Source organism: Glycine max, chromosome 11, assembly GCF_000004515.6.
Source record: "Glycine max cultivar Williams 82 chromosome 11, Glycine_max_v4.0, whole genome shotgun sequence".
In the NCBI taxonomy this organism is placed as follows: domain Eukaryota; kingdom Viridiplantae; phylum Streptophyta; class Magnoliopsida; order Fabales; family Fabaceae; genus Glycine; species Glycine max.
Window position 1 is genome coordinate 30,594,559 of NC_038247.2, and position 9,889 is coordinate 30,604,447.

Genomic DNA, 9,889 nt, shown 5'->3' on the forward strand with positions numbered 1-9,889 from the left:
TGAGCCCATGGACCAAGGTTGGGTCCTCTCTTCTTTGAAAATATTATAATAGATTTTTCCTTCTTTTGGGCCTTGTATTTTGGCCATTCTATTAGTATAGGATTTTAGCCTTGTATTTTAGGGCATTTTGAGTAGTCTTTGTAGTAGGGACGTTTTTTTTGTATTTTCATGTATTTTGTCAAGGAGGTGAGCTTAGTTTTTAGATGGGTGTGTGTAGCTAAGCTCTAGCTTCCCAAGGAAGCTTCTCAAGGAGGTGAGCTTAGTTTTTAGATTGGTGTGTGTAGCTAAGCTCTAGCTTCTCAAGGAAGTTTTCTCAAAGAAGCTTCTCAAGGAAGTTTTCTTAAGAAAGCTTCTCAAGGAAGCTACCTAGTCTATAAATAGAAGCATGTGTAACACTTGTTGTAACTTTGATGAATGAGAGTCTTGTGAGACACAACTCAAAGTTCAACTTCTCTCCCTTTTTCTTCCTTCAATTTCGTGCTCCCCCCTCTCTCTTTCTCTCCCTCTTTCTTTTCCTCCATTGAGGCATCCTCTCCAAGCTTCTTATCCAAGGCTCATCTTGGTGGTGAAGCTCCTTCTTCCAAGGCTTATTCCCTAGTGGATGGCGCCTTCTCTCACTTATTCTCCTTTGTCTTCCATTGCATCTCCATGGTGGAAAATCATCATTAAAGGACCTAATTGAAGCTCAAAGATCCAGCCTTCATAGAAGCCCCGCAAGCAACTTCTATCAAAGGAAGAGCAATGTCAGAGTGGCTAGGGTTCAATGGAAAAACAAGGAAGAGCCTAGGGTTTAATTGGAAGAACAAGGAAGAGGCTAGGGCTTGAATGCGAGAAGTCACTAGCTGCTGCACGCTTTGGCTTTTTTCTCTTTCTAAATTACGACGGGTTTTAGTAAAAACCCGTTGCAAAGTTTATTACATATAACATTCTAAGGCGGTTTTCAATAACCATCTTAGAATGTGTGTTGTAAAATGCATTTTTTATTATAATAATTACAAAAATGCCATCGTACCACTTTTTAAAGCGGTTCTTATATAACCGTCGTAGAACAGGTGTCGTAAAAAGCTACTTTTTTAGTAGTGATTGTAATTTATTTATTAAAAATTATGTTATACAGCAGAATTAATTAATTATATTATTATAAAAGGGTTTGTCTAACTACCTTATTTTTAATTTTAATGACCAATAGAATTTTGACAATTGCTTTATGATTTGAATTCTACCATTATTGATATGACTATCACGTTTAATGAATGCATTGTCTTTAATTTTTCTTTCATGTACTTTTTTCTTCATATCTTTTATGTATAACATTAAAATTTTAAAATTATTAATTAAAATTTAATACTTAAAGTTATATTAAAATGCATAAATATATGTAATAAAATTATAAAATATTAAAATCTTAATAATTATTATTTTTAATTAATTATAAAAATCTATTCTTTATTCACTCTAGGTAAATATTTATCATGAAAAATCTTTTGGTGTATAGTTTTCATTTATTTTAACTTTGCAAAAAATGATTTTTAATTTTTTTCAATTTAGTAAAATACATAAAATAGTTCTCATTTTACATGACATTATGATCTGATTGTTCATTTTACATATTTCAATCAATTAAAAGAAATTAAACTTAAAATGTTTCTAAAGTTAAAATAAATGAAAACTTCTTTTATAGATTTTTATAATTAGATATCCAAATTTTAATACTTTATAATTTGTCTAATTATATTTATGTATTTTACTATAATTTTTATTATTAACTTTTAAGTAATAAGTATAAAGTTTTAATTTTATACATAAATGATATAAAAAAGAAATTAAAAATGATACATTAATTGTAATATTCATAACATTAACGATAGAATTGAAAATATAAAATAATTTTCTAAATTCTATTGATCATTAGAAATTTTATCCGATTTTCACTTGTAATGAGTTAGACAAACCCTTGTAAAAAAAAAAAAAAGTTCTTAACTCCGCCTATGTTCTCATAGCTGGTCCCAAGCCCGGACAAAGGAGGAGGATTTTGATATCAACAAATGTAATTTATTATAGTATTTTGGATATAATTTGTGATTGGAAGTTGGGTAAAAGCTTTTGCATTATAATTACATTTTAATTAAATTCTATTGACAAGAGATTTCTGAGGAGGAGTTTCTTGCTTTTTGGATAACAAATAAAGTGTGTTTAGTAACTTTTATAAATCAATTCTTACTAGTGTTGATGGTACCATCTTCATTGGTGACATCTATGCGAGGGCAGTCTCATATTTCATTGGCTTGTGGAGTGGCGTTGCCACATTTATCATTTGGGACTGACGAGAGTAACATTTCCATCCATATGTTTTGTTAAATTTTGTTATTTAAATTGAATAGGGAGTTTCATGATATAGATCTATTTTTACTGTTTCTTTTATGTACCCACTGCGATTTATCATATTACTTTTCAGTCATTAGTAGGTTACTCACTATTGAGTTATGCATTTGTGAGTTTTACTTAATTGTTTAAAGTGCTTCTAGTGTATTAGATGCTAATCTATTATTGTAAACACAGAGCTAAATAAAAGCTAAGTCAGTTACAAGAGTCTCACTGTTAATATATAGCTTGGAATATAATGTGTTTTATGAAAAAATGTTGTATATACAAAGCACGTAGGTGATATACACTACTTGTTTGGATGAGTGAGGTATAATGTCCGTCGTACAAAACACGTAGGTGATATACACAAATTTCAAACCGTCGCTCCCAACCCTAACACAACCTCGCAGTCTTGCACTTGGCGTGGCCGCCAATACTGAGAAGCATTATCTCCACGGAGTCTATGTTTTGAGGTCATTAAGAAGTTCTATATGTTTAATTCTTTAGTGTCCTAATTGGTTTTATTCTATGCACCTTTTAGCCTAAATTATAAAAATAAGCTTCATTCATCATTTGATTGATCCTGTTCTAATTAATTTTCAACCAAGTACTAGTACTTTAGTGTATAAGGATCAGAACAAATTCATTGTCTTAAATGTCATATTTTATGCTAATTCCAGCTGCATTAATTGGTTTTGTACCAGTTAATTTATCTCTGCCTTCTGCTACTTCTAGAATTCTATCGAAACGATTGGGTTGGTTGAGTCATTTGTACGTGCTATAGTACCATTGGTTTGGTTTCCAAAGGTTGACTGTTTAGTCATTTTATTAGATTTATCATGTGCTAGTTTTTAATGTTGTGTTCTTATAAAATGATTGAAAGGTATGAAAACTAGAAACTAATTGTCATTGCTGGATATTGTCATAATTAAAAATTAGGATAAGTTCAGTTTCAAAAGTTGTGTTAGACACTAATGAATACTGTGGTTTGTAAACGTTAGCCATATAAATGCTAAAAATGATGTATATGTGGTAGAGAAGCCACAGAAAGATCAACTACTCTTGCTGCTCACAATTTCGCCATCACCGGTTTTGCCACTGTCTCGGCAATCTTTATGAGAAATTGCTTTTGAATATCTGGATTGACCTCTTAGTTATGAAGATAACGTCCCTTGATATCAGTTTCAACTTGTTGTTTCAGATAAGATACTTTTCCTCATCCAATCAAACGGAAACTGAGAATGATGTTTGAACATATGAAGTTGATGAAAGGTGAGGATTTCTTGAATTTTGGAAAGGATTGAATGGTGAGGAGATAGTCCAATTCAAATTCAAGCTCTAGATAAAATATTATAATCTTTGTTTTTTTATCTGTTTTTTGATGCATTATTTGGTACACCACTGCCAATAGTTTTATTGCCCTGGTATTTGCACGTTGAATGCCAACAAGTTCTTTAATTTGCTCTTCGTTTTGAGAATCAAGGGATGTAACTAAAGTGATCTTTTAAACTTTTTTGTTTTCCTACATAACATTTGCTCAATTTCTCTGAGGCATTTAACAAGCATCACAAAGAACCAGGCAAGTACATAAAGCATGGGAGAGACATTAAACCAAGGATAGGGGCAGCATATTCATGTGATATTGGCTATGAAAGATTTCTTGGCCCTGAGTTTTGTTCTATAGCCACTCTTTAGATTTTCTCTATTATGCAGTCCTAAATTTGTCTTTTTTTGTTGTGAATCTGTGAACCCATCTCAAGAAAGAATTAATTATATACTGATGGTCTTGAGATGGATACTGAACCTATATCATGTTTTCAACAATTATGTTTGTGAACTAATTCCATTTTAATTTTGAAATATTTTTTACTTTGTATTATAATAATATTTCTTTTGCTTTAATGGGGTTCAAGATATAGCAAAATGAGTTGCTCTTTGCAGATTGTCCAACTAATTAAATATTTTTATTTTACTCCTCTACATGTATAGCATTTTTACAAATACTTGTCTTGTGAGCTTCCTAGCTACTACGATTCTCAAATAATTAGTGAAGTTTAGCATCCCATCACTATTATTAGTTGTAATATGTAATATGTTAGATCCATTGCCTTTTTTTATTCTGCTTCCTAATTCATTTCTTATTGTACTACACCATGTCTTCTTTTTGTATTGTGATAGATTCACGTTTGTATTGACATAATCTTTTGATAATTGCTTTGATTGATTGTTTCTGTATAGATTTTAGTAGTGGATAGGTTGGATTATTTTTATGTGTCTGCAGGTTTTAAAACATTGTAAATGAAGCAAAACACCTTTGTTAAAAATAATAATATACTGATAGACAATGTTTATTTAAGAAGCACTTTTATGTTTTAGCTAAAAAAGTGCTGTATTTTTATCTTATGTATAGCACTTTACAAAAGAAGGGCTGCCTATTTTCTCAAACTTATACAGAACTTTCCTGCAAGCGTTTATCTAAATATCTATTGCCTAGGATAATAGCACAATAAAAAGGCTTATATAAAGCAGAAAACAAAAAGCACATATCACATTAAAAGGGCTTATATAAAGAAAAAAACAAAAAGCACTATATATCTTGAAATTTGGTGTAGTGCGATGGGAGATTTCTCAGAAGGAACCTTGTATTTTTTGGAGGACAAAAAAATTCTGTGTATATTTCTCTAGTAACGGTCATAAATCAGTGGTTATTGAATGCTACTATTTTTGTTTTAGATATAACACTTTATATAAGAAGCATGGTCTATTATCTTGAACATATACAACACTTTACTACAAGCATTGTATATAAATATATATATCTTCGATAGTAATAGCGCCAAAAAAGCACTATATAAGGCAAAAAAAAAAGTGTTGCATATTTTGAAATTTGGCATAGTGTGACGCGAGATTTCTGAGAAGGAGCTTGGTCCTTTTTGTTAGACAAGTGATCCCAGTATCTTTAGAAGGGGGGTTGAATTAAGATACAAAACTTTGTCTAATTAAATTTTTAACTCTCTTTTGGATTAACAATGCACCCTTAATATGAATTACTCAAAGAACAATTCAAAATAAATTTCTTTAAAGTAAAAGATAAATTGCAATAATTAAAAGAAGTTTAAGGGAAGAGAGAATGCAAACTCAGTTTTTATACTGGTTTGGCCACACCCTGTGCCTATGTCTAGTCCCCAAGCAACCTGCTTGAGATTTCCACTATCTTGTAAAAAGCTTTTTACAAAGTCTGAACCACACAAGGACAACCCTTCTCATGTGTTCAGAAATCCTTACAACTTAAGAGACCCTCGGTCTCTTAAATAATTTCCTTTGAATAAAAAGAAGAAGAAGTTTCTCTCTTTAAGAGAAGGATATTACAATGTAAAGCTCCCTCAAGATTCCTTATTGAATTTGCAAGTGTTTGGCCAAGGAATATTTTGAGAGTGATAAGACAATTTGGTTATGAGAGGATAAGACAATTTTGTTCAAAAACACTCTTAACAAATTTTGTATCCCAAGTCACCTATTTATAGGCCTTAGATGGTCATACAAAAATTTCTTAAACAGTTGTAACTCTTGGGAGTTATTTTCAAAAATTCCTTACTGGTAATCGATTACATAAAAGTGGTAATCGATTACACAGCTAGTTTTTGAAGAGTTGTGACTCTTCAGTCTTGAAATTTGAATTTTTCATGTCTGGTAATCGATTACACAATTGTGTTAATCGATTACAAGCTTTAAAATTTAAATTTAAATTTCTAAAAGTTATTGATGTGCCATCATTTTCTTCTATTTTCTAAACCCTTTTTGCACCATTTTAATTATTGATTGGTCTTAATTGTCAATTAATTAGGCAGTTTTATTATTTGGGTTCATTTAGCTAATTTGATGTTTTTAATCTAATTTCAGGAATTAATGAAACATTGGGCTTAATCCGGATTTTAGTTGTGGACTTGAAGAGGGAAAATAAAGCAGCGCTTACCTTAGTTAATATCTAATTAGGAAATTTCGCAATTTTATTTTATGTTGTTCAGTGTTTATTTCGTTTTGGGCCAGAGTATTGTAATAGGGCCCAGTGACTTTGAGTGACTCTTTTTAAATAGCTGCCTTGGGATTCGTGCAAGGCATTCTGTTATGCTATTCATTATTCAGAGCTTTGTTTTAGGGTTTTCGTTTTTCTGTTTTGATGCTTCTGAGTTCGTAATGCAATTTTACGTTTTCTGCTTCTAATTATAATTTCGTTCTTGCTTCTTCTTCTACTCTCATTTACGTTTCTGTTCCATTTTACATTTCTGTTCGTTTATGTTTCTGCTCATTTACGTTTCCGTTCATTTACGTTTCTGCTTCATGTTTCAATTGCGTTTTCTGTTTGAATCCATGGAAGGCTAGATTTTCTGGTGTTGTTTCCTTTTGAGGACGAAGCCCAACTCTCTTTGAGGTTTCGCTTGTAATGTGGTTTCCTGGCAGTTCTCCCTTCACCAGTATCCCAAATTCGTGAATATTAATCAGTGCACGCTTCGTGTTCGATTAATTGTCTCTGAGCCTAACTTGCGTTCATGCTTAATGGACGAAGGGCTAACTGGTGTATGTGGTGCCTAATCACGTATTGAAAACCCTAAGTTGATTTTCGCTTAGTAAATTGAAACAGGGTTGGATTAAGCGGTTGACTGTTAGGGATGAATTTTCCATAACCCAGGATAAGAGAATGGCTTCTGAATCAGAGGAAACAACCCGTTTTTAATATTAGTATTTTCGTATTCCAGTTTACTTGTTCTGCTCTTTAATTACCAAACAACCAAACCCCCCCCCAATCATTACTGTTACTGCAAGTATATTATGAACATTTGGTTTGTCACTGCTCGTTGGGAAACGACCTAGGATCACTTCCTAGTTACTGCATTTTCATGTTTATTTGATTCGGGTACGGCCTCGATTAAATTTGGCGCCGTTGCCGGGGAGCAGTGTCCAAAGGTTCATAATAGCTAGCTAGTGTTGTGTGTTTAATCCTTTCGTGTTTTATGTTTAATTGTTAGTATTGTGTTAGTATGTGTGTTAGTGTTGTTTAGTGTCCTGGTATTTTGTTTAATGTGTGTTCTGTTTCAGTTTTTCCATTAAGCGTTTCCCCTGTTTCAGTCTTGGGTGTTTTGCTGTGAAGATTGTGCTTGCGGCAAAAACAGAGTAGTAGTAGAAATCAATTAGAGACGGATTTTAGCGACCACCCATGCTGAATTATTTGAGATTTTTTGTTTTAGTAGCTAGGGTTGTTATTTTTGGCTGAATTTTTTTGTGGTAACTTCTTTTAATCCATATTTTGTGAGAAAAATAGCTAGAGCCTTTAGTTTGGTCAGATTTGAAAGTTCCCAAAAAGTAGCAAATTTTGTGTTTGTCAAAACTTCGAACGACCATAACTTTTGCTCTGGTTATCAGAATCGCAATTATTATATATGCATTTGGGGTAGAAAAAAATTTCCTACGCCGTGGCAGCCTGCCATAGGCTGGCTGAGGTCTCCATCGTCCAAAAAAAGCGATTCTGTCAAAAGTTTTTTATTTTTCAAGTTTTATTCACTTATTTTTCTTAACCTACCATTTTTAGTTTTCATAGTTAGACTTTGAATTTTTGTCTGAAATTTTTTGTGCTATCTTCTCATCATTTTATAGGGTTGCTCACAAAATTTCAAGTCATTTGAATATCATTTGAGGGTAGCTGTAGTTCAAACCTACACCTTTATTTACATGACAAGGCAACTAGTTGTGTGCATGCTGAATGTAGTGTATGACTAGAGGCCATGCATCTGACTTACAACCCTTTGATCCTGAGATAGATAGGACATTTCATAGATTAGTTAGGCATCATTTTATACCTTTTGATCATTCTGAGCATTCCATAACTGGTGAATCTGTGCATTCTATTATTGGTGATTTTGAACATCCTGATCTTGAGCATTATAATTTTGAGCATTCTGATTCTGAGCATTCTGATTTTGCACATTCTGAGAACATGGCACAACCTCCACCTTGTGAGAGGACTCTAAGGGAAATGGCTGCACCTGATTTCACCTACGAAAGCTTGTGCATCCAATACCCTGATGAGGATGTCCCATATGTTCTTAAAACTGGACTGATTCATTTGCTTCCAAAGTTTCATGGCCTTGCAGGTGAAGACCCCCACAAACATTTGAAAGAATTTCACATTGTCTGCTCCACCATGAAACCCCCAGATGTCCAAGAGGATCACATATTTCTGAAGGCTTTTCCTTATTCATTAGAGGGAGTGGCAAAGGACTGGTTGTATTACCTTGCTCCAAGGTCCATCACGAGCTGGGATGACCTTAAGAGAGTATTCTTAGAAAAAATTTTCCCTGCTTCCAGGACCACAACCATCAGGAAGGATATCTCAGGTAATAGACAACTCAGTGGAGAGAGCCTGTATGAGTACTGGGAGAGATTTAAGAAACTATGTGCCAGTTGCCCCCACCATCAGATTTCAGAACAGCTTCTTCTCCAATATTTTTATGAAGGACTCAGTAATATGGAGAGAAGTATGATAGATGCTGCCAGTGGTGGAGCCCTTGGAGACATGACTCCTGCTGAAGCCAGAAATTTAATTGAAAAGATGGCCTCCAACTCCCAGCAGTTTAGCGCCAGAAATGATGCCATAGTCATTAGAGGAGTGCATGAGGTAGCTACAAACCCATCTGCATCATCTGAAACTAAGAAGCTTGAAGGCAAACTGGATGCATTGGTTAACTTGGTAACCCAGCTGGCCTTGAATCAGAAATCTGTACCTGTCGCAAGGGTTTGTGGTTTGTGCTCCTCTGCTGACCACCATACAGACCTTTGCCCTTCCATGCAGCAACCTGGAGCAATTGAGCAGCCTGAAGCTTATGCTGCAAATATTTACAATAGACCTCCTCAACCTCAGCAGCAAAATCAACCACAGCAGAGCAATTATGACCTTTCCAGCAACAGATACAACCCTGGATGGAGGAATCACCCTAACCTCAGATGGTCCAGCCCTCATCAACAACAACAGCAGCCTGTTCCTTCCTTCCAAAATGCTGTTGGCCCAAGCAGACCATACATTCCTCCACCAATCCAACAACAGCAACAACCCCAGAAACAGCCAACAGTTGAGGCCCCTCCACAACCTTCCCTCGAAGAACTGGTGAGGCAAATGACTATGCAGAACATGCAGTTTCAGCAAGAGACTAGAGCCTCCATTCAGAGCTTAACCAATCAGATGGGACAATTGGCTACCCAATTGAATCAACAACAGTCCCAGAATTCTGACAAGCTGCCTTCTCAAGCTGTCCAAAATCCCAAAAATGTCAGTGCCATTTCGTTGAGGTCGGGAAAGCAATGTCAAGGACCTCAACCCATAACACCTTCCTCATCTACAAATGAACCTGCTAAACTTCACTCTATTCCAGAAAAAAGTGATGACAAAAATTTACCTAACAATTTCTGTGCAGGTGAATCTTCTTCCACAGGTAATTCTGATTTGCAGAAGCAGCACATTCCCCCTCTTCCATTC

The 9,889-nt window shown here is 34.3% G+C and overlaps 1 non-coding gene across 1 annotated transcript; it reads right to left on the reverse strand.

The window, feature by feature from the left end:
- Positions 1–8,731: 8,731 nt before the first annotated feature.
- LOC112998457 (small nucleolar RNA R71) lies at positions 8,732–8,838 on the reverse strand. The gene has a single exon (XR_003263558.1). It is a non-coding gene; the product is annotated as a small nucleolar RNA R71 (small nucleolar RNA).
- Positions 8,839–9,889: the final 1,051 nt, after the last annotated feature.